The 26,541-nt window shown below is 38.3% G+C and overlaps 1 protein-coding gene across 11 annotated transcripts in view; it reads right to left on the bottom strand.

The window, feature by feature from the left end:
- gphnb (gephyrin b) overlaps nt 1-19,519 on the bottom strand; it is a 91,562-nt gene extending 72,043 nt beyond the window's left edge. For 4 of the 11 annotated variants that reach the window (XM_077586462.1, XM_077586466.1, XM_077586465.1 and 1 more), the window contains exons 1-5: nt 18,281-18,417; nt 14,991-15,140; nt 14,178-14,337; nt 11,860-11,966; nt 10,807-10,887 (exon numbers count right to left, since the gene is read on the bottom strand). The gene's annotated coding sequence lies outside the window, so the exon portion shown is untranslated. Of the gene's footprint in view, nt 1-10,806; nt 10,888-11,859; nt 11,967-14,177; nt 14,338-14,990; nt 15,141-18,280; nt 18,418-18,481; nt 18,574-19,098; nt 19,175-19,470 lie in introns of those variants that run through there. The other 7 variants (XM_077586464.1, XM_077586467.1, XR_013296731.1 and 4 more) reach the window with 6 other exon arrangements.
- Nucleotides 19,520-26,541: the final 7,022 nt, after the last annotated feature.

Below are 26,541 nucleotides of genomic sequence, written 5' to 3'. Positions count from 1 at the left end.
ATTAGTTATTCATGTTCTATACAGACCTACCTAGTTATAAACTTATCCATTTTGCTTCAATACGGCACCCCCCCCCCCCAAAAAAAAGCTTTAAAAACGCATTGTGCTTTGAAATATACTCAAAGATACAACACGCTGGCGTTCCTGGAGAAAAAAGACTTTGGAAAATCAGGAATATTTGTGTTTGCTTGAATTTGGAAAAAAGGAGCATGACTGATTACCCAAAAAAAAAACTAAAACATTACAGGCAGTTTGTGTAAAACTGTTGACAGAAGGAATGGAGAAAATGGAAAGAGACACCAAGCAGAAAATTGCATAGAGTTAGTGAGTGAAAAGGATACAGGGAAAATGGAGCAATTAGTGGAGGGAAGGCAGCGAGCGAAAAGAGCCTCACTGCTGCAATAATTCAATTAAAAAGCAACAGCTTCAGAAGGGCAGAGGATTCCTTGACAACAACTAGTGTTTGGGGGTCATGGGTGCGTGGCTTGAGCAGACCTCCTGCCAGGCTGAGCAGTAAAGGCTTGGAGGGAGTCATACACCACCAAAATCACGTTCATTGGACGTAGCTTGTTGGGATATGTATTTCCATGCTGCCACTGACTTTATTGGTCATGTTTGGAAGCTGGCTTGAATGGAAATTAGAGGGAATATTAACGAAGCTGGCCGACTGAACGGGGGTGGAGCACATTAATATGTATCCATACCCAAATGCTGCACGGGTGTGCTAAAGCAATGCACTTTCGTGCATGTCTATGTTTATCTGGCACCACATTTGATGAAATTGTGATTGCAAATCAAGCGGTGTCTGAAGTGGACGCCACGTGCATGCTGGCAGCTGCTGATAAGTGCAGGTTGCCACCCGCTGTAACACCCCCCCGTCTAGGTTCCTCTGCAGGGGCAAAAGTTCCATGCCATGAGTGGAAGCCCAATCGCTCGTGAAGAGAGTTTTCATCCTGGAGGGACACAGCGGGGGGTTGCTGTGACATCTCAGCTATCCAATTACCTGTACGTGTTGGCTTGATTACAAATGTGTGGGGTAAATGTATTGATGTTGGTTCTATACGTTATGGAGTTTTGCACTTGGATCCTACTCTTTCTAGGTGAGCTATTGATTTTTCTCCTCTGTTTAAGTTCCAATGGTTTCCTCCAAAACCCTGATGTACTTAAAACTCACTCATCCGTCCATTTGGTATAAAGATTATAGCATTAGTTTTGTGGGTGAGTTAGGAGTTTCATTTAAATCGGTTGCAACTTAATGAATAATCATCAACATTACATTATCAGTGAAAGAGGCAATGTTTGACGTGATGCTACACCGCATTAACAAATGGATCCTGAAATAGGCAAAAGTTTTTGAGAAATGAGAGGAACTGAAATGCCTAAATGAATGGATTATGCAAATGACGCACTGCAAAACCTGGCAAAGGGGATTATGACATGTTTCACTGTCATAGTATGTCAAGAGAGTTTTAAGTATACTTAAATCAATAAGGTCGAGGCTAATTTATGCTCATAAAATTTGGAATTCTACAAATAATTAGGGACAACAAAGGGTATTTAATTACTCACAATGCATTGGCATCTTTTTTGGGGTTAAAAATGCATTCCAAACTAACAAGAAAATATTTACTAGAACATATTTTTATTTAGAGTATATGGGGGTAAATATGTTAATTGTAAAAAAAAAAGGGTTGTTCGCCTTAAAAAAAAATTATTTTAATCTAAATGATGTTACTATGTTAGCTTCTAAAAATAGATTTTGATTATGATAAAATGTTTATTGATATATTGCGCACGTAGTTAAATTCATGGCTGTGTTGAGAGTGGGGGACTCCAAAAAGTCAAATCCTATTAACCTTGGAACTCATAATTTAGAGGATGACCTTGCCTGAAAGGGACATTGCACATTATAGAAAATTGACTTTTTATCACCTGTATACAATTAGTTGGATCACTGGAATGCTGTTCTAGACATAAAATGTGACATTACTCAACCAAGTGAATCTCATTAGCTTATCATTGTGTCTGTGAGCATGCTTTTTCAAATGACAGCTGCTGAAATCAGAATTCTGGGAAATTACTGCACTTTCATTATGTAACAATAATCAAAGTGATTATGTATTACCAATATTTCAATCTTTGGTTACATTAAAGTGGGACATTTAAGAATATATTATGTGTGGCTGGTAGCCTACACTAATGGTAACTGTAATTCACAGACGAAAATAAAAAGTATTATCCCTCAAGTGAAAATTGCGTTTCTACTTTTTGCTCTAACACTGATGTTTCAGAGTCATAAAGTTTGGTGATGATGATATTTGCCATGTGTCATGACGATGCAAATGTGACAGTCTTGTTAATCATTTTGTCGCTACGTTTCCTCCCTGAATGGCGCCGAGAAGTGAAACGCAAGTGGAAAGTTATTTGGATTGCACCCAGTTTTTAATGATGCTTCTCTGGGTGCTCTTCCATAGTAAAACAGGACCATCCTCAGAAGCTAATCAGAAATCATTGTGACAAGGCAGTGTGTACAGCCAAGGGGAGATTAAAGGACTTGCAAAGTGGGATCACAAACAGTGCTAAGTAGTGGGCAGTGAGCCAAAGAGCGAGTTAAGGTTTGAGAAGGAAACGCTGATGATGCTCAAGAGTTGAGCGGGTTTACAGATGGCCACGTGGATAAAGGCCAGTTAATCAAAGATTAGCATGTCGGCGGGGGCATGTATGTATAGTGCACCCCACAGGGAGAAATCATGAAAAGAGTAGGGGGCGCTTTGACCCACCGCTGGAAAGTAACAGCAACAACGAGAAAGAAGAGCACGAGGAAGTCAATTAGTTGTTATTGGCATAAATTCTAAGGGGAGTGCAGGGTAAAGGCTCACCTTTTTTTAGACATCCAATTAATTTCTAGCTAGTTTAAATTGCGATACCCTTATATGAAAACGAATAGGGCGTGAGTTAATTATTAATGAGTCCTGATCAAGGAAAATAGGCTGAATGAGCGCATATATGTATGAGCGCATGGGAAAAGCCAGAGGATTTCATTACAAAGCTTCTAAGTGGAATATTGAGATAACGCTCCCTTTTTCTTCCCTCTGATTGTGTTTCGCTAATAAAATGCTGACGCTTTTGTCATCCCTGTTTGACTTCTTAAGTCGGACTAACTCTTATCTTTCTGTCCTTTAAAGGAGCAAATACTTCTTTGGTCACAGCAGGCGAGGCGCCCGTCGCGCAACAACGATACGAGCGACCTTGGCCTGCTTCTGTGGGCTTTAGGGGACATGGTGTCTCGCAGTGATGCATTATTTTCCACCACTCTCGATTAGCAGGCGGGCAGCGGGCAATGGACGGGAACTAAGTGTCGCAGTGCAGAAGGCCATCAAGGATCTGAGCTACGTTTTCTGGCCAGAAGGGGGATGGTGAGGGGAGCTGGTGACAGGGGAACCATATCCTGTGGTGCATGTGAGGAGGGGTTTAAGACAAAGATAAGGAAGGGTAAGACAGTTCAACAGAGGGTCAAGGAGGACAAAGGATCCAAATTTATCTTAGTTGTGGAAAAAGAGAGAGGGAGAGAGGGGTATGCAAATGGGCACAACTATTTTTAATTGCTTGTAAAATGAGTAATTAAATAATAAAGTAAGTCTACCATCTGTGTCAGTTAATTCTGCTATTCCTTCAAATTCAATTCAGCAAATCGCTGCCATGTTTTAGCATGCAGTCGTACTGGAAATGTTATCTGAAACTCGATTCAATCCATCCAGCCTGCACCGTTGCTTTCCCCTCCCCACGGACACTTTCTTCTTAAAGCATGGCCAATCAAGCCCAGTGGTAATGTAGTCTTTCGTATTGGCAGATTATTATTGACTTGGAGTCCTTGGCTGATAATGGGCCCATCCTCCAGGTGCTGGAGCATGTGGAGAATGTCGTAAATTCTACTTATGCCTTTCACTTCACAGTAGCTGCATGAGAAACATGGGAGCGATGAAGCAGTCACTGTATATGCATTCAACCCCACGTCTTGAAACAAATATCATCACACATGGGTGCACGCATGTGCACACTGCCAGCCGGACATAGCCATTTACTACTGTATTTTTCAAACTACAAGGCACACGGGACGTGAATTGTATTTGATCAGAGACCAAGGACAAAAACAGATGAGATATTTTTGGGTCTCAACATAACATTAACTGTGACTCAGATAGTCAAAACAACACAACATTATATGACAACTTGTTTTTCAAACTCTCAATCTCACTTCAAATGACTACCAAAGCCATTCAAGTCTGCATCTTAAGTGTCACCACTGAACAATCTTGCTAACTCTGGGTCACAAATAACGCCGCATACCCACGGCTGCCAGCCAAAAGTGGCACCTGTGTATAAATGGCAGGCCCAGCCAAAAACAAAACAAAATATCCTAAATAATTGGGTAATTTAATGACACACAAAAAACAAACACATACTTTTGCCAATACAAATCATGCCACTAACACCACAGCAAGACGTGCAAACGCTTCCACCGTTTCTGAGCAGTCGTTACTACAATTAGTGAAAATTTGAGGAGGGAGGTCAATGATGTTCATTAAATAGAAATCAGTGACAGACATGAGATCGATTTCTCTCCTACATGTGGTACAAATCTCGAGAGAGCACATAAGCATTAGAATAAATGAAGAGTAAATGCGGTTTATGGCACTGGGAGACATTTGAATACATTGCCACAAATTAACTTCGCTAGTCTAATGTTAATGTTTTCATAAGTAGAAACAATAAGGCGAGACCTTTGCTTCTCCGCATAAGTAAGAATAAATTACCTATTCATTTAGTCCAGTGTTTCCCAACCACTGTGCCGTGAGCAATGGTCAGCAATTGAACTATTAAAAGGTTAAAATCAAAATAGGATGAATGTTTAATTATAGTTTATACTATTACAAGAAAGTAGTAGTTCAGGGTCCGCAACTTTTGGTGACATTAAGTCAGTGTAAAAAATTAGATTTTGGAATCATTTTGGAGGTTTATGTGATTCCTGCTGATAAAACTTTAATGAGAATGACTATAGTTAATATAGGCGACATAGTTTTAAATTAAAAGATTTTCAGATGGTGGTCTCCCTTGAGATTTTTTTCAATGCACAAAGTGTGCCGCAGCTCAAAATACTGATTTAACCATTAACAACGCAGTAGCATCTTTTATAATTCAGATAAAGCTAACAACAGTAGAGAAAAACACAATGCCGTAGTATGATAGCATTATAATTTAATTAGCAATTCCGTTTAAGTTTCCCTCAAGGTTATTTTATTACTGCTTCAGTTTGTTTTCACACACTACTATCATACCAAATAATCTACCCCATAAGAATTCTAATTCAACAAGCATTACATTTTCACCTTTGTACTGAATGAATAAAGCAATTTTAAATTGAAGAAATCCTGGGAGGAGGTTGCTTTGATAGAGGGGCTTTACGTCGCTCTCCGAGGTCCTGAAGCTGTACTTGCAAAACAGCCGCAAATCAATACTGCGCACATCTGTCAGGATGTGATTACATTCTCAGATTCCCTTGACATCAGTGACGCCAAAGAAATGTCTCATACTATTAATTAGAGGACATGATTGTATGACATCTTACTAAATACTGACCAAAGAATTTAGACTATTAGAGGCTGCGACTGGATGACTTTGGCCTGAAATCTGCGCCACCATTTAAAGGAATAATAATAATTTGAATTAAATTATATGTCGAGGGTCTAATTTGAATCATTGCATTGAGCAATTGAATCTGAATGGTATAATGGCAATTAAAATTTGATGCAATATATATTTTTTCCCATTCTGGTCTCGCCCTTCAAATTTGGATCGCCAATTCAAATTCAGCTTTGCAGGAAAGAATCTGCATATTTGTTTTTGAGCAAAGATAAGTCACGTTTAGCAATTCAGATTACCGTAATGTACTGTAAATGAAAGATATGTTTATTTTTTTATATTTTAGACGGGACTTCAATGAAACAAAAATCTAAAACTATAAAATATTTCACTCAGGAGTTTAAAAAATGCATTCCAAGAGCTCAGCCAACAAGCAACAACCATCAAGAGTTACATAAATACTAAAATCAGCAAACTGCCATTCAAAGCAAAACAGAAAAATATGAACATCAACTGTTTCAACATAACCCTGAAAAAAAATCCTAGGCTTCCATTCATCACAATTACTCGTCATTTGGTTCTGACTACAAGTACAAAAAATCCTATGCCTGGATACAGTACTAAATTGTTCACGGGTCTTAATTTCCTCTCATGCTGTGCTTTCAAAAACTCACCACACACTCATTAGTAATCCCAATAGGACACATTGTCAAATGACCAAATGGCTTCGACGTTAACCTACCATCAACAACCTTTATAACCTTGCATTTCCACCCTGGTGTGTAAAATTGATCGTTCCACACCTCAAATGTCAAAGGTTATAAATCTCACAATGACCCGAGCATAAAAACACAGCCAGAGATCAGCGTTTACAACCGTCTGTTCTCTATATTGCTGACAGTGTGAAACAACATGTCGAAGCAAATGACTCTCTGACTACTAATGCTGGTGCAAATTAGGGTCGTGTGAATGTATTTCAGGGACCAGTAGAAGTCTCACTTGTACTGTACTCTACTGTGTGTGTGTGCGTGGGGGGGCGTGTGCAATGACATTTCTTCATCCTCCATTTAGGGGGGCCTTTTGCTTTCACGGTAATGTATTGTTTGAATTGGAGGTTAAATTGTAGGAGGTAAGATGGCGAACAAGTACCATTCCATGTGTAAATGGAGCAATTTCTCAGTCACGGGATTTCGACATGTGAAGCACATTCATCAATTTAACTAAGCAATAAGCCGTGACAGCCTGTTTGGCGTCAGCATAATAGCGGAGATGAAAAAGACCAGTGGAAAAAAAAATAGAGAATTGAAATGGGGTAAGCAGTTACTGTGAGTTGAAAAATAAAAATAACTTATTCAAAGAGTGAAATGACTGCTTCATATTTAACCAGGATTTCTATGTTTGACTTTAAGTGGGGCAAGAAAGTGTCATAAAGTCATGATGTATTAAATGGATTATAAAGAGCGGTTGTCTGGAATTTACTCAGTGACAGTGAACTAAGAAAAATAAGATTATATAGTACTTTCTCCCAAATTCAATACATCATCAGCTGTCAAAAGTAAAGAGTCATTTTAGTTTTAGGAAAAACAATGTTAGATATTCTCAAACAAATTATAGGTAACCACAAATTTGCAATTTGAAAGCAAGTGTCTATATTAGACACATTTGTTTTGAATTGATATTTGTTAACAATGATTGATAGAAATATATTTCCTGCATTTTTCTTATAAGGGCGCTTTTAAAATATTTAATTTGCCCATAAATTAACAGTGGGCCTTATGTATTGAATTAAATGCTTTTATTGTCATTATACATTATACAAGTATAATGACCTTGAACTTATAGTGTTGAAATATAACTTTGGTATACTGTTCCAGTAAAGTGTTCAAGACACATTCATCATTTATAACCCATAAATAAAACAACAAAACAAACACAAGTAATAAATAATGCAATGTAATGTAAATAATGCTGTACATGCTGCACTAATGCGCCTTATGTATGTTCTGATTCATCGCAAAGTTCGATGCATTAATATGCATTCCAGTTACTGTAAATTTAGTGTACTTACAAATAGCGCCTGTATTTAATTTCTAGATTGTTGACCAACTATTACTGGGTAACATATATATATATATATCAAATTTTTATCATAGTCCCCTATGTTGACCAATTTTAATCCTTTGACATTTATTACCTGACAAATACCCTATAGTGAAACAAATAGAAGTCCAATTGCACTAACAGTGACATTTTTGAAAAAAACTAAAGTTAAATAAAAACCACAAACAAGTAAAATCATTAATAAAAATGAATAATGAAAAATCTGTCACTATCTAAAGCCACAGGGAGTGCTCCTTTGGCATATAATACGAAAAGATGAAAGACAGCGAAGGAAGGAGAGTGTGTGGATAAAGCCTGACATTGGTTTTCATGTCAAGGGCATTTTTCTTTCTTTTATTCGGTTTTCAAGAGGGTGCTTGTGCACCCTTTGCAAATGCAACCAAATATGTTTGACAGGCTGCCCACGAGAATTGAATGCAGCTGCTGTATAATGACAATAAAGGATTTCTTAGTGTATGAAATATTTCGTTTTTAGCCCACACACCAGGACTTTTTAACATTATTTACTACTTATACTACTTTCTTAAAATATATTACCATCTGTATATTTGTATGTACTGCAGCGTGGTGGCAACTGGCTGACTTTTGGTGGGTTCCCTCAAAAAATAGCTTCTGCAAAAGATCACGTGATGTAGTAATCTGGCATTTAGATGCGCTTTAACGCCGGCAATCAGATGGGATTCGACATTGCAGTCAAATTACTTGGAAAAGGTCGGAAAAATAATGATATCTTTTGCGATGCGACGGAATAGTTCAGTGTCATTAAATTGTCTCTCGGTATGTGGCTGACTCACACAAACGCGATCCGTTGGAGTACAAGAACAACAATTCTAAAATGGCAAAGTGCCATTTTAACTGCATGAAGACCTGGGACTTTCGTAAATTTTCTTAAAGTTAAATTCGCATTGCTGCCGATTTAATCGCGCTAGAGATAAACGTGAACTTTGCGTGGCACTGCAACACGCAAGGATCGTTGTTGTTCAACGTTCAGGCTTGACAGAGCGCATACTTAGCGTAATGATCCATCGGCTGTGTGTCTAATGAAGATATATATTATATGTGAATGCTTGCCCACTCCATCGGCTTGTTAATGAGCATATTTGTTTGCATGTGTGGGGAATTGCGTTTGCCGCGTGTGCGTACGTGAGCCGAATACGCAGCAAGGCCAGAGTTGCCACCCCGTCGAGGTGGGGTTAATGAGCCAATCACAGTCCATCAGGGAAGACATTAAATAGCCATGACGGGTTCACTGGTCATTCACTCGGAATGTTTTTTTTTCTATCCCAAAGTCACTTTTGCGTTACAATCATAGCGCCTCTCGCATCCCCCTCGGACCGCCTCCCTCCTTCACTTTGTGCTTCACACTCCCCGCAGATTAGTGTTAAGAGGGATATTAGGGAGAGCTTCAAACTCGGCTTCTCTGCCCCGGATCATTAAAGGGAGGTACGTGTCAGTTTTGGGCTTTCTTTTGAAGCTAATATGGGGAACTGAAGAGAGAAGCAAAAAAGGGAGTAAGAGTTGTATATGGTATGGGTAAGAGGTGCAAACAAGCAAACTCAGAGGTCATGTTATTTCAGCATCTTGTCATGGGGAAAGAAAAGTGTGGGTAAAATACTGCAGTACTCGCTTCCTTGTAAAAAGTATAGAAAAACAGGCGAAATCACTAAATAAAAGGATGAGGACATCTTGCAAACTTACTACCAAAAGCTAGGCGGGCAAGTCCCAGGCACATGCGAGGAAGTGAAGATATACGCCAAGGGTGTCAGACTCGGGTTGGTTCGCGGGTCGCGTTAAGGTCAACTCGATTTCATGTGGGCCGGACCATTTTAGATATAATATTTAGATTTTTTTAAATAAATGGATTAAAAGAACTGGATTAAAAGCCCTGAATATTCACTTTTCTATAGATCTAAAACAATGTTTATTTTAGCTTTTTTAAATATATTTTTAGATTTTACAATATGATTTTTGAACTAAAATCACAGAAAAAAATTGATTAAAAAATTACAATTATTGATTTAAAAGGGGGGAAATCAGGACATTTAATATACATCTACACTCTTCATTTTAATTTGATCCTAAAACAGAAAGTCGGCACTCATGATTTACTTTCCCAGGCCACACAAAATGATGAGGCGGGCCAGATTTGGCCCCCGGGCCGCCACTTTGGATTAAATGAATAAAATGTAATCTTGTAAATACAGAACGTCTAGTAGTATTTTCAACTTGCAGAAAAAGTCTCGATTGCCATGGGTACTCCAGTCAAAAGCCTTGGCAAAATTTCCATCCCCATATCTATATATTAGTTTTGTATAGTGCCCCTCTGAGACTTCTAGTTCAACAAGCACTTCAGAGTCACCTTTGTATTGCACGGAACGAAAAATCACACTCGTCCTCTGCGCTATCCGCACATGCCATGCAGTTTGTTGCTGTGGAATAAATCCTGCAAGGAGGCTGCTTTGATAGAGGGCTTTACATCCCTCTTGGAGGGCCTGGAGGCAGCTCGCAAAACAGCCACAAATCAATACTGCGCACTATTGTCCGGTTGGGATTTAATTCTCACATTCCTGTATTGACGACCGCCAAGCTTGGGCATGGTTGGACGAAATTCGCACCTTGTGGGCAAACATTGACAAATATGTACGATAAAGTTTGAAAAAGTGAAGTATGACGTGTTCATGCCAGGGCACAAAATCTAGCATGACATTAATGTGGGCCATTTTCTTCTAGAAAGACTACTGCATCTAAACTACACACATACACTGGCAATTTACCCACAGTATAGCAAGTTCAGATGCGGGAAAATGAGACAGCCAAGCGCGATATTGCCCCAAACTGTGTGTAATCTCACGTTGTGAAATGGCATCCTTTCACACTATTAGATGTGTGACAATGCAGGCGTTATGTTTCTATTAGAAATGGTTGTTTTGGCGTTAACAGAGTCATAGTCATGAAGAATCATAATATGTTTCCTAGATTATCTACTCTACCTGTACCACAGAAAACTTTATAGTAATTCTTAGTCGCTGCAGAAATTGCACTTACTTGTAATGAATGCTTTTACTTCTGTGAAAGTGGAAGCGCAGTCACTGGTCATACTGGTGTTGACAGCCATTTACTGAAACCCTGTAAAACACAGCATACCCACATGTTGATTCACAATTGTCAACTGCCAACACAATAAAGCCTTCTTTTTATAAGGACGTAAGTAACACACAGACATTAAACTATGAGTAGCACATTCTATGGAAATGATGTTTCCATGTTATTTTTCTTCAACTGAATTTAAGTGGTTTAAATGTGTTTAAAGTGGCTTGAGTGATAAAGCTATGATTGTTTCCCCCCATACTTTTCTATAGATGGCATTTCTTTTCAACCATCCTAGGTACATATGAAACATATTTCCCAGAGGTTCACTGTATCTCCAAAGGAAGCATATTCGGCAGATTAACTTTGTCCAAAAATACCCATTCGGTGTCATTTCGGTTTATTATGAAAAAGTGTGAAAAAAAAGATAAACAAGCTCTTGACGCTTGTCCTCAGCCTATGGAATCTGACTATATTTTAAGGCAACAGTAGAAAAGAGACAAAAAGCGACCTACATAAACACGGTCTATGATAGCTGGATGTTTGAGCTGCTCTTTTTTTTTGACAATAAATAGCCTGCAACAGCTGAGCTCGAACATAGGGCGACTGAAATTCATCAAAAAACAATAATCAGCAAGGGAAGGCATCCCTTCATTATGTAAATCTTGAAATTTAGTTTCCTTCATCATCAAAGACCCTCATTTTGATAAATTAGCGGCTCTCTGTGCACGGAGAAACAACAGAATAGAAGTCAATCGTTGCTATGGAAACTATGCAAAGAAACCATTGGAGTGAGCGGGCAGCAAGGGTGTGTGTATGAGTAAAATCAGGTGGCTGCGTGGCGAGAGCAACGTTGCCAATCAACAGGTGCAGCTGTAATATCAGAGCCCCCAAATGGATTTGGAAATTAGATTGCAGGATGCCACAGCGCTGAACAGTGGATTAGTGTGCCCAATAATGCCGTTGGTGTCAACCAAGACTGAGAATCAAAGTGGGGGCTACCTCACTTACTGTCAATGGTGCGTATGGACCTCATTAGTCTATCACTCCCCAGCTCCATCAGTAAATAGTCCAACAGAACTACCATCAGTCCAGTGTGGGCCTCCAACAAGACCCATCTGTAGTTAAGAATAAACAAGAAAAAAATACATGTTTGTCAAATACATTGAAATACAGTGACAGTGATACAAGATAAATATGATCCGTGAAAAATAAAGAAGCCATCTTGCTTATATTTTTTAAACCTGTGATTTGATATACAACAAATATAAGCGCTAGTGGAAAAAATAATCCAAGAAAGAATGCATAAAATTACAGGGAGCAATAACAGTAACCTCGGTCACAGTCTACAGAAGTTCCCCATCTCGTGGAAGACTTCCTGTGTGTGGGTCCAGTTTTTGACCAACTTTACAACGTCTTTTTGAGTCTAGGATGAATAAAGTTATCCAATCCAATCCAACATAGCATAGGGCCTTTTAAAATTTCATACTGCTGACATTAATTTAACACAGCATTATCATTGTACAGGTAATTATTACACTCTACATTTTCTGTTGCCACAGTGTCCCAACCAAAGCAGTGATAATGATCTGATCCTAAAGTGAAGAGTCGAAATCTGACGGCCGCATTTGAAGGTAATGCGAGCACTTACTTTCATTAAATTGTTATGTCCCTGCTTACAGTAGGGCGAACCGCGTTGGAGTTGTATTGGGGAAGACAATGGTACCCTTAGTGTTATAGTAACACTTCCAAATAAATTGGCTTTTTGTTGGGAGAAAGCTGACAATTTGGCACGAACACAGTGGTAGTGTATCACCTTTAGGTGTGACTGCGATTTCACAACAAAGAAATTGACAATGGAATAGTGACTATTTCTGTGCCTGCTTGGGCATTCATTCTCAGGCCTGCGAGGAAAAACAATCAACAACAGGGATATCGGCGTAGATGCGGCGCAAGAACCGATGAATTGATGTCATTGTGCTCTTTCCCCAACAAACAATTGTCACTAATGACGAAGGTTCAGCGTGACCATATTGAGCAGCCAATATTTGTAGCTCAGTTGAGTAGGACAAACCCGAAAGGAATAAAGTAGAAATATAAATTTTTCAAGCGTTATGTGGAATGTCAAGTCGTCTTTTGCAGCAGCTACAAAGAACTTAATAAAAGTTGCAAATGTGGGCGAGTTCAAGGACACATCACAAACCCTGCCAACGATTCATGAATCAATAATCGTTGTCAGATGGAAAGGGTTAGATAAAGGGTTGTCTCGCCTTTCGGATTATTTCTCTGTTGACTAGCCTCATTTTAAAAAGGCCTGGCTGGAAAACCACAAAAACTCTCTCATGAATATTGTTTTTAATATTGAAGGACGGTATCAAAGGGAAAAGTATATAATTAAACAATGTTGATAAAACCAATGTATATTCGAAAAATGTGAAGGAAGATGATGACAAGTGCAACCTTTGGGACGTGAATTCTGAAAAGAAAGTGCCCTCCCTTTTCTACATTTCCCTTACTTAGACCGTGCCATTGACAGCAATGGACATCAATCCAGTTGTGTCACCAATTTCATATTTAAATTGAACTCATTCTTTAAAAAAATACACTTATTTATACACTATGACAGGTACACATGCGCATAAGCATTTTATAGAGCATGTTGCGACTTCAAATATTGACAGTAAATGTGTACCTGTCCAACAGAATAGATTCAGACTTGGCAAAAAAAAAGCAAATAAAATAAGGTAGGTATACTCAGTTTGACAAGGTGAACAACATCTATCTGGCAATCTTACTCCACGTCCAGCCACACACAAAAAAACAGATACAATCTGCTGTAGCCTCGACTTGAACGATTTCCTCAGTGCTCAAATTGATTTTTCCAATCACTAGTAGAATTTTTTCCCTGCTGCCAGATTTTGTTGTCCTATTTTGTTTTTTATGGCCAGAAAAAAATACCACAAAGCACAAAGTTATAACCAGCATGACATCAAATAATTATATCAGCTCGACCAATGAGATGATGACCTCAATTCCATGTTTACAATTCGGTATTCATTCAAAGTTGAATATTTTGACAAAGCACAAAATGTCATAAAAATTAAATGGTTAGAGTTCAAGTCATGGAAATGCTATTTATATAACAGGAGTTAAAAGTAGGTGGATTAATTTGGCTGCAGCAGAGTGCATATAATGTCTTTCATGTGGGTCTCCCCAGGAATACAATTAATCAGAGACTAAAAAAAACCCACCTATCACCAAGTCTTTCATAAGCATGTGTGTGACTACAAGACACATATGGTAATAGCACACACAGCATGTACACTAACCTTCAAGATGATCTATGAGTCACACACTGCGCTGTGAAGGGAAGCTGCTCGAATTGCTTTGTGGACTCATTTACGTTGTCGCTTTCTTCAACCAAGTTGGACAAACTTGTCATCTTTGACCTTTACATGGCCACCATTCCGTTGTGAAAAGCTTTGCAAGCTGAAAAGACCAAGAACATTTCAGGAAATGCCATATGCAGCCCTGTATTTGATGTGCAAAAGAAGAAACCATGTGGGTTTATACTGACAACTCAGACTTCCTACTGCATTCCAAAAACAAATGATAGGTTCAGTAAAGGCAGCAAATGGGCTATTTGCAGAGAATACCGTGCTATTACTTCCGTCTGAGTCTTTCCACCTCACTCTATTATGGTTTCCTGCCACTGCTACCAAATGACTGGCCGATTAAAGCCTTTCAAAAGATGGATTTTTTCTTTTTAAGTGTCCAAAAGTAACTCACACAATTGCATGAAGATTGAGTTTTTGAACTGAGCACATAATCATGCTATTCCAAAGTAGCCACAGTTTTCCCATGTTTACCTATTTGTGCAGAACTTGATTTTACTGGATGACCAGATACAATTGATACAATTCACTAGAATTTATGATTTTATTTTATGTTTTAAATTTGTCAGGAGTGGCAGGCTAGCAGGTGATAATGACTGATGGAATTAAATTCAGGGAAACATGGAAGCATGGCAGATGGGTGTAGGTACAAACATTTTACGTGACCAAGAAAATTGTACAAATGAAGGGTTGGAGGATGCAAAAACACAAAGGCAAACTCAAAGTGAGAGTAACAATCCAACTTACTTGAAATAGAGAATCCCACATGGCATGAAAGATGACAAAAACACAACCAGGAATAAACAAACACTCGAATCCTCCATTGCAGGCATGGTGTAACGAGGAAAGGAAAAACAGCTGGGATGCTGATTGGGAGACACACCCAAAGGCAAGACACTGTAATGCACAAATGGAGGGAAAAAACATGATTAAAAACATATATGAAGGTCAAATAGAGATAAATAAAGTGTATCACAATGATAGGAAGTCCCTCTTTTACATTAAGCATGTTTTAACACTTTTAATGTCTATCTGACTTTGACCCAAATGCCAAATATGGACTTTTATTACATATACAGTACACATATACACATACACATACATGTATATATGATATAAATTAATGTTCATTGCTTAAATAATGCATATTCATAATCTTACTCATAACAGGCGCAGCTTTAACAAAGTGCTTTCCAAAACAAAAACGACTACAACCCATCTAATAATAAATAATTGATTTACTATAAAATATGTGCAGCAAATGGTTAACCTGCTTTTTATATTTACAGACTTCAGGATTGGCTGGTAACCAGTCCAGAGTGCACTTTTACTAAAATCAGACTAAATTGCTAAATGTAAAATATATAAAAGATATGCTGTCATTATTCATTTGTTTTCCATTCCTTCTAGTCATGGGTTCCTGCTGGTTACTCAACTTTGAGTTGAAGTAAATAGATCCACTTTGTACATCGAATGTGTCCATTTGTGAGTAAATAGAGATGAGATCATTGCCTCAGTATCTTGTTTGCTGGTGTGACATTACATTCTTCTGATAGCAAATGGATGCCTTGGCTCACTCAGTAAAGGTCAGGAAACACTGCTTTGAACAAGCTGTTACACTCACATTCGGGAGGAAAATCGGAGTCTTCATTTAATCTGAAATGTTTATTTTAGGGGAGTTGAGGGGCGTATAAGTAAATGAAGGTCGAGCCAGGATTTGAACCTTCAATTTTGGTACTGGGAGGCTACTAGTTTACTGCCCTCCTGAGTCAAGCGACTAAAACATTCGAAAAATTCCAAAAACTAGTCAAAGTAATGACACTATAAATACATCAAAGTAGAATGTACCCACTTAGGCGCTCTTCAATTTGTCAGATCACACACTTAAAATTTGAAACAAAATCCCATAAAGCAAATGTTATAATATGAGTAGTGAAAGGGCTAATGGGGGACGTTTGTTTCAAGGAGATGTTTGTCAAATAAATTTCAAGCAAAATTGGCTTTATGGAACAATTAGAAGCTATAGTATATTGCTGGATGATTTAGCTTTGTCCTAAAAACAATTAACATAGATAAATAAAAAATGTCTAACATTGAGAGCCTGTATATTAAAATAATTGAGATACCTGGGAGTAAAAAAAAAATCTATTGTTTTATGGAAATTCTGGAACAAAAACACAGCATATTGAAATCACCCTGACTACGCTTGGTTGTACTAATTTCAAATAATGTAATTAAACATTAAGCAATCACTGTAACTAAAACTAAACCCCTACAAAGCAATTGTACTAATTGTTTCACAAGCGTAGTAGTTTGTGAGGATTTGGGACATTGTAACAATATTTTTGGGGTGTTCAAATGATCATAAGTTTGTCACATTTTTTATTTTTTTGAAATAGGTGTTATTTATGTCAATATAAAATGTTTATTTGCCTGGACTCTTCGGTAAAAAACAGCGAGTCGGGTCTGAAGAAGCTATTACATGCAGCTCAAGGAGTTCCTGCATCATATTAGCACATTAAACTTTCATTCACAATTGCCAAGGGCCTTGAACGGTAATATTTGTAATGGATACTGAGAGGCAGATGAAAGTCGACCGGGCAACAAACTGCTGAGAGTTATTGTTTGCGCTCACCGCAACAATGACGAGAAGTACTTTGAGGTCTTTTGAGGAATCCATAAATTTGGACGGGAGAGAATCAATGGCCATATATATATATATATCCACCCAATGGGTACCGTTGAGTTTGTTATATAGTTTGCAGGATGGGCACTGCTGCTCATATGAAATAAAAAATAACTAGATAATGATATTTCAAAAAAAAGTCAGAAAAAAGTTATGGGTTTGAGGGTCAACTCAGTTCTTCCTTCTTTAAAATATGCAAGAATAAAAAATATTACCTTTCAGCAATTACATTTGACCTACAGCTCCAAGTCCTGATTTTAAAAGAATAAAGTTATTCTTATGGGATATGAATGTTTTATATTAAAAATGAGCAGGAATATTACAAGCAAAATAGATCCATTTAGAATAGCCTTATCGAGTAAAATATCAGAATGAACAATATTACAAGAAATGTTATTTTAAAGCCCCATTATATTACAAATATATTTACATGTAAATTGACTTTATATTACAGAATAATATGATGTAACAATAAGAAGTGATTTCTTTTTTGAGACATTTGGCAAATGGTAAGCATGTCAACACTCAAAAAATATATATAAATATAATATTTTTGTATTTTGGAGTACTGGAAATAATTTTAAAGCATGCAAAGTTATTGTCAGCTGATCAAAAGCTGAGGGTCTTCTTGTTTAGTAATTTTAATGCACTTTGCGAGCATGCATTTTTAAACATTTGAAACCGAGTGGGGCCGAGCTTTCATCTCAAACTGTAAAATGATTTACAACTTTAAGCACTGAGTCGATTTCATTACATTGTGAACTTTTGAACTGCGAATAACATCCATACATTATCACGAGAGGCTGTCTGTATTTGCATATCTTAACTGCAATTGACATTTGACACATTGAATATGGAATTAGAAACAAAAACACGGGGAAAAAAAAATCTAATTTGCGCATTGTGCGTGCACATAAAAAATGCATCAGAGAGTTTGAGCTGCAGGATGAAAATAATCAACTTGCACTGAATACGGCAACACAAATATCTAAATTATGTACATGAATGATAACATTAGTATGACATAAATCTTGGCTCGCTTGTCCAAATGAAACAAAATGGAGTTAGTGATGAAATATGCATGACGAAGGAAGAATTTACGTGGCGCAAAGTGACGCCGACATTCAATTAATGGTTGGACGGGCCTGCTGTGTATCTTTCCATTCCTTGCTCCACTCTTAATGTGATGCAAAGTTGGCAACAAAGCTTTTTAATGTGATTTTTGCTTGTGTAAATTATTCACAGTGCTTTCTCCTCCATTTATCTCCAATTAAGTGGTGAGCTTTCTCCATCCTTCCCCTCTGCCATTTTGAGAAAACCCATACACAGTGCGGATAAGATCTGTCTTTACCTTATCTGGGTAGAGTATTGGCGAGCACTCCCGGGAATATTCATCGTGACACCTTTGCGTGTGGTCGGCCGCCTTTTCAAAGCGACTCCTTTGGGATGACTTGATGAGGATTTCACAGTGGTTCCATGCTGTGAGCCCTGAAAATGGTTGTTAGGGCCACAAGACTGGCAAAAGCTTTTACATGGAGGTGTAGCGAGCTACCTCGGGGCATTCGCTAGCTCGGCTCACACGTGGGGACTTTGAATGGTGCATTATTCATCTCGGCTGAGGCCTCCTCGCTGTCTTGTCTTCGCCTACAGGCAAGACAAAAAACAGAGACAAAGCAGCTTAGACCAGTCAGGGAGAAAACATTTTCACATTTCACAAATTTCCTGCAAATTCATTTTGCGTGACGTCTACAGAAAGGTGCACACAGGCACGGAAGCTCTCTCAAAAACAATACTCTATGATTATTATATGGTGTGAGTGGTGGGGAAAAAAATAGCATTTTTCAAGGTTTAAAAAAACAACAAAACAATCAAGCTTAAGTCAATATCATATGCAGCAATTTTTTTTTAAACGTTTCGCACTGTTGTGTTGTTCTGATCTCAAATTAATGTTTTGTTGTTGTTTGGTTTATTGAGTTCGTTCACAAATTGTATGTTTTATTTTGCGCAGCAAAATAATATGTAGCTGTTTTGGGGGAAGAAAATCAATTATGAAGTGTTTGGTGAATGCAGTTCTGAAAAGTGAAGGGCTTAGTTTGTCTTGTCATTCCCTAAAGTTGGATGCCAGACTCTTACCACATGCTGTTGCAAAATTTCAAACGCTTAACTCACATTTTACGTTGTGCCATCTGTCATTTATAGCCTGCTCAGGTTTGGCAGATCGCTGATGATACCCATAAGAACAGCTCTGAAAGTAAAATACAAGTTCTAGACTCAATCCACACATAAAATACCCCTAAAACTTGGCCTGCTTATTTTCTGTGATCTACTTTTCAAAACATATATATTAAAACATTATGATACACATATTCTAAGTACGTTTTTCCCGCGATCACAGTTGGTGTGGAGCGTTCAAGTACTTTACAAAAATAAATCAAACCTTGACATTGACTGTCAGTTACAAAAGAAGAACCTTGGCAGATTTCACATCCGGAAGAGATTAAACCCAATGTAATTTCAAGAGTCATTTGTAAGCGAATATACCTGCTCAGCAGCTTCATTAGCTCCACCGTTGAAGGTTGACCTGTCAAATAGTACTCTCCTATCTCAATCTGCAGGAACCCTTGTTGAGCTGCCAAAGCCTCCTATTGGTTCAGGTGGAAAGAAGTTATTAGCTCACTGATTAGCCTTTTGAATCTCACACAGAGCAGGCTGCACACCGATCAGAACCCATCTAAAAGTTACAGTATTAGTGCAGAATGTCTTTTGCATCCGCACTATAGTATGTTTGAGAATGGTGAAGGAATCGGTCGGCTTTTGAGAGCCATGTGCAGGTTTGTACAACTCACATTCATTGTATCTATACTCTTATACATTAGAGAGATAGAGATGTCATTGGAAAATAGCTTGAGTGTCCTTATAACAAAGGACTAGCAAATCTAACGAAAGCCCTAAAATGTGTTTGATATTTGTATTTAGACTATTTTAGCTTAGATCTAAGCCAAATAAGAAAAAAAAAACATATACTTTTGGTAACCCTTATTTAAGATTACATTATCTTCCAAACAAATTGTCCTTTTAAAAGCCCAAAACAATAAAATATTCATTTAATTTTTTTAAATAAACGTTTTTTTTCGAATTACGGAAAACTGGAGTAACCAAAGAAAACCCAAGCGAATGCCAGGGTACAAGTTCCAACCCCAAACCTCAGATTTATGAGGCAGACATGGTAACCACTAAGAACACTGTACCGTCACACACAAAATATATCGTAATATTTTATGATAGTGACCCTAATAGTCCTACTTTACCATTCAACACTAAATCCGACTTAATTTGATGTTGTCATAGAATAGAATTACATTAAAAAGACAGGTGGTGCAGAGGCTAATCCCTGAACGACTGACATGCACACAGTGAGTGAGAATTGGCCTGATCAGGCTGTGTTATGGTTAAAAATGAAGAAGGTATGTGATTTCAGCTCATTTCCCAAGTGTTCTTATAAAAGGGAAAAGTGCAGTCACCTGTTTGATTTGTTTAGGCTGTCGAGTAATCACATTTAAACATCTGTGGTTCTTTTTTTTTCTTCGGTGTAAGGAAACAGCTCCCTCACTGTGCGGCTGATGAATATCGTGCTCACTCATGCTAAAAAATATTTGCTCATAATTTCAACCTACTCCCTCACTGAGCGGGGGCCGCAAGGGCATTTAGGAAAGTGTCAACAATTTGAATGAACGGGGGAGAATAAAAAGCACGAAGTGCCACATTGGTTTTGCCCTCAATTCCAAGCGCACATTAAAAGGAGCAATTAACACAGCAACAATATTTCACAAAAAAAAACACTCCTAGAATTCCAACACTGTGAAAATACATTGAGAAGACCTTTTGAAAAATCCCACAAAAGAAGCAAATTTGAGTGTGTATCCAGAATGCAGCATCAACAAGGTCAGTGAGATCTAGTACTGGACAGGACAATACATAGCTAAAACATGCAACACACCAACAATAGAGCCTTTGATAAGAGACAGATGAAAGGGAACAATAATCAAAAGGCTATATGAATTTTCCAGGTCATTTGAGACAGAAAACGCAATGGAGCATTGGGATGGAAGGTGCATTGAGCTTTTTGACACACTCTTGACATCATAACCAGTTAGTGGGCTCAGGTCAATGTCAAAGCGAACTAAAGCATCAAGGTGGTATCTTAACAGGAGGAAAACATTCGTGCAAGGAAAATGCTTTAAGAGGACCGTCTTAAAGTGACAGAAAGACAAACAGAACATTCTTCCGGGACTAAAAAAGCCCCTTGAGAAAAATACGAGACTTTTACCAGCTGAAGTACTTCTATCTAAGCCTGTTTGTGTGTCTAGTGTTTTCGTCTGACAAATTGAAATAGCTGCAGTTGGTAGGGAGGAAAAAAAGGCACTTAAGGAAAAGAATAGCATAAAAGAAAGAGAAGGTAATATTTATCAGAAGTTATTAGTTGAACAAAGTGATGAGGTACTGAGTAGCCTTGACATTCTGTCCTTCTTTACTGTAACAAACAAATAAGTAAATACATGTACGCATATTACATGTATTTATTTTTAGGATGAATACTTTTTAAAACTAAATGATGGTGGCCTGCAAAACAAGGAAGTTGTTTTGGAGCAAAAAGGTTGTAGAGTTACCCAACATGCAGTACTGTGCCCTTCCTGTATCATAATAATAATAATAAAAACACATAGAAGGGTTTGAAATCATTAAAGTTAAACGTTTATATGGCCAAAATAATGTCAACGAGCAAACGTTGGTGCCTGCTTTCCTACTCCTCGCGGCAGTTTTTACGGAAAAGCCACCCAGGACTTCATGCAGATTGATTGCTGGCGTCAAGGTGTGCACGGCCGAGAAGAGAAGCATTTCGATCAAGTGCAGTGTTGCAATGAGCACATGCACTTAAGACTCGTGTCGTAATCTGCAATCACGAGCCTTTTAAAGAACTGTGGCGAGAGCAAATTGCCTTTGCACTTGGGAGGAAGAAAAGGAAAGAAAACTGGTCTTGTCTCATCCTTTTTGCTATTTCGTAGCTGTCCAAGCTCAAGAGAATGTGGCATGTCAGCCTTGCAGCCATCACACTGAGACACCATAATTACAGAGCAGACAAAGACTGAAGGGGAAAAAAAGCCACATACGACTCAGAAAGCAAGTAGATTATACTCTATTACAAGGCATTTTTTGACGTGATCTTTCACATTTCTTTTTAATCTTCGCAGTAGTTTTGCATGATGCTCAACAGGCAATTTATCTCCCCTGCCCTAAAGATATTTCTCGCATATGCACAGCAAAAAGGATGAAGCAATCTGTTTTTTCCCCATCCTTAGAGGCTCAACAATATTCATATTTTATATAGTCTATAATTGTCACTCCATAAATGGAGGACATTTTACATATCACCCTTCAAATTTGAAATAATCCACATGAAAATACTAAATTGCAGCTTCTGAGTATTTTTTTCATTGCTCTCCTGTAACTGTGCAAACATTTGTTTTTAACAAAATTAATATTTCAAATAGTAATGATGGAAGGCGTGTCAGTTAGCGTGCAAAATACCCTTTTACCATCAAATTTATATGATAATAAAAGCAGTGAAGCATATGATCGATAAAATTTGACATCAGATGCATACCCCAAAAAATGAGTTGAACAATTATTTGGCTTGCCCCCTCAATTTAGATAAAATTGATTGTATTTCCCACTCAATCCTGCCAAATATCCAATAAATCATGCAATAAAAAAATCACTATTGAAATTTAAAATGAGCTAATCTAAGATTTGATAGTTCAATATTGCTAAATAGGAAGCAGAAAAACAAATGAAGTTAATCATTTTCGCGCTAAAATGGCCACATATAATATCCGTGTCCCTGAAGAGCTAACCCTCAATGACACTGTTTTGTCCATTTGGAGAAAAAGGATAAAGTCTATGGAGCTTTGATTGCAGCACTAGTATACCAGTGAGAGACGGCAGCCCTTTGTGCTTATTAACCTCGACACGTTCATTTCAGCCAAACCATTGATTTGCCATTAGCCCTGGGATGGTGTGAGAACACTCAGCATCAGGTACAGCAGCTTTGTGAGCGCGGCGGCCCCCATTGTGCTGCCCCGGGCTCTTATTCAGTGGGAAGAAGGCATTCCGCTGGCGCCGCCTTCTCTCTGTCGCTACGAAATGGTGAGACGGCATGAGAACGCCCTCTGTGGAAGTGGTTTTATCCAAGTCTGAGCTCTAAGACAGATGGCTTTGAATGGGGGCGCCTAATGTAAAAGTGAGTGGAGGATGGCAAAGAGTGAGATAAGCAGCAGCTGGCTATTTCTCTCTGGCTGTGTCAAGGTAGAGGGCCCTAAATCACCTGTTATCTCCCGCCGCCGCAGCCAGACACTAATGGTCATCACGGCAGGCAAGAAGCCCGCTGGCAGGCGGCGCCATGTCGAGGGGGGCGGGCGGGGGGAGCTGGGGATTCTCCCTTGCATTGCTGTCGGCTTCACATCGCCACGGACGTTTACGTGACAATGACTTACGGTGGATGGAAAAAGTCTACGTATTCAGGTTCCAATGCCAGGGTTTAGTGGCGAAAAGATGAGACGGTGACGTGGAATGGTTGCAATGCTTTTTCCGGCATTAGAGAGGCCGCTCACCTCTAACCTGATGCAAGCATTGCAAGCTATCATAAATTAGGACAAAAATATTGGGAAATAATTTGCCGGAAAGGGAAATTTGCCAATTAATGAGGCAGTAAAATAGTCTTCTACTTCCATGTAAAATTACCATTCCAATTTATGGTATGATCGTTAGACTCCAATAAAATGTATCATTTCAGCATATTGTCTTATATATGTATATATATGTATATATATATATATATATATATATATATATATATATATATATATGTATATATATATATATATATATAAATTGTTAACTTTGCTCAACAATCCTTTGTGGACTTTAAATATACAGGATTTTGTCACTTGTTATAAACACAAATCTAAAAAAATTGGGACATGGCATGGAATACAATATGTATTGTTTACGACTCAACCTAGCTTGTTCTACATTTATAAATTGCTGCTGGAATAGTATGTCTGAATTGAAGAGGCGTATTTCACCTGCAACCTAGATAGTAAGACAATTAGCGTTAGATGTTATTCACAACCTCGCAGCTAGCTTGATGACATGTGAAAAGTGCATTGGAGAACCTCTTCCTAATCATTAGGGATCATTTCTTTAATATATTTTTTATTTTTTTATAGAAGATCGGAGTAAAAATATCTAGGTTAACTATGTTTTTCACTCTCCAGTTTTAAGTTGGATGCTTTGAATCGATGGGGAGGGTACATTTGGGGGCTTTCCATAGCATTAAACAAAAACAAAAATCAACAAATCCAGGTAATAAGATAGGAGTGGAAAAAAAGAAGACAGGGCCCATTGTCAGTGCAAAGAGATTGCCTCATCATGGAGGAATTTCAAGCAGCATCTGCGCTTTTCTTGAAGCTGTCATCCTGCACACGCCCCTCATGAAAGCACGCATATTCCACGCCCACACGCAGGTGTTACTTGTGTGAAGTACACAAGTGTATGCTTAAAAATACTGGCAAGCAAACAGCATTTTATAGACTATGTCAAATGTAAACACAAGTCCTCCAGGGTGACTCATTGCTTTCCCAGCAGGAATCTCATCAAAGTCCACTACTTGGACTCCATGTTGCCAAACTAAACCCCTTTGTTGCTCCCGGGCTAGTGTGCCTACGCCTTGCCAGGAATTCTGTTTACGCAGTGGTTTACTAGGAGGAGGTTGAAAATGGTCATCCGATAAATGTCAAGCGGGCGGGACCAAGTGCTGATTTGATTTAAGGCCGATGGCAGAATGATGAAGTTCTTATTATCTACTTTTGCGCAAAGGTGACATTTGATGGTACTACAGAGCCGCGTTGGAAGCAGCTGTGCATATGAGAATCATTTTTATATCCTCTCCTCTTTTGCATGAGTCATTCAGAATTAAATCAACTGTCACAAGAATGATGGCCTGCAGTGTGACGGTCTCTCTAGCGACTTCTCCGCCGGGTAGGCAGTATTGCTAAGTGTTTCATCGTTTTTCATCATTTGCAGGATAAATTGCTACACTTATTGTACACATTGTTTGTACATCCCCGAATAATGTATACCCATTCTGGTGTTCCCTCCTTAGTTTCTTATTAAATGAATATATCACTATGAGCATGCAGATTTCCAATTAGGATCCTTTAGCCTTTGCTAAAAATTCAAAATGCATGCAAGTTAAATTAAGCGACATTTCATTCTGGGACAGCGTTAGCAAATTATTCATTTATAGCCATTATTTTTTAATAGCTAAAAGTACTCACTTTTAAGTGTTAAAGTCTCTATGGTAGCCATGAACGTATTGTATTGTAGATATGTTTTGTACATATCCTCTCTGAATAAATGAGGGTGAAATGTATAATGAATGTTAAAAAAAATACATATATATATATTTATATATTTGGGAAGATTGTGAAGATTTTTCTTCTGAAAATGTAAGCATGAATATGGGAGGAAAATTAGGAAATTGTTCATATCATTGCATAACGGCTGGCTCATATAACAAATAATATACAATAATTAATATACAATATTTATTTCCCTACTCATGATGAAAAACATGATTGCCAATTATAACCCATCCATTTTTCTGTCTGCCGCCCTTTGAGGAAAAAGTTGGAACATCCCAGGTTCAGACCAACATTATCAAATAGGATGGCCTTAATTATCCACAGGAACAATGTGTGTAAATGGGTTGGACCATGCTTAAAGCGTAGCGACCCGCGAATTCTACCGTCACGTTCCCCAGCGGACAAAAGTCCAATGTGTCAAAAGAAAGTGCCTGCTAAAAAAAGAATGCACGCTCCAATTCAGCGGCCAATTAAGAGAATAATAAAGTGCGCTAACATCTCTCTTAAATGACTGTGTGACAGCGAAGAGCACATTTTAATTAAAGTGGCCTCCGGTTAGCATGTACATTCGTAAAGCCCAAGTGGGAACTGGCTCCGTTTCAAAAGAGATGCTTGATGCAGAGCGGCGCATTAACGCTTCTTGGTCAACATGCACTAAATTGCCTCCAAACTGTTCTCAAGCAGGGGAAACAAAACCAATAGAATTATTATTACTTGCCCGTGCAGGAAACATTGCGCAGCTAGGCTTTTCTTTTATGGGAATTCAATGAAGCATGCAGATAGCAAAATTAAACCACAATCTCTGATGAAGCTCCCCGGGTCCCCCCCTGAGTGCGAAAGCAACAAGACATCACATAAATAAGACAAAGGGATTAGAAGGGAATACGACAAGGGAAAAAAGCAGGAAGTAGGCCAGTGGATAAGAGTAAGAGAGGGCTATGGAGAGACAAATGTCATGCGCCGATTTAATATGCCCACCAGTAGACAAGTTGGGTTGTTTTTGGTTGTGAAATAAAAATCATTCATCAAGCGGGCTGATTCGTTTTGAATGGTCATGTAAGTCATCTGAGTTACATTTTAATGTTTCCGATGACAGAGGACAAAATGGGATAGTCGTGAGAAAATACAG

This window comes from Stigmatopora argus, chromosome 19 (genome assembly GCF_051989625.1).
Source record: "Stigmatopora argus isolate UIUO_Sarg chromosome 19, RoL_Sarg_1.0, whole genome shotgun sequence".
In the NCBI taxonomy this organism is placed as follows: Eukaryota; Metazoa; Chordata; class Actinopteri; order Syngnathiformes; family Syngnathidae; genus Stigmatopora; species Stigmatopora argus.
Note: the sequence above shows the minus strand (reverse complement) of the source record. Positions and strands in the feature narration are given on the sequence as shown.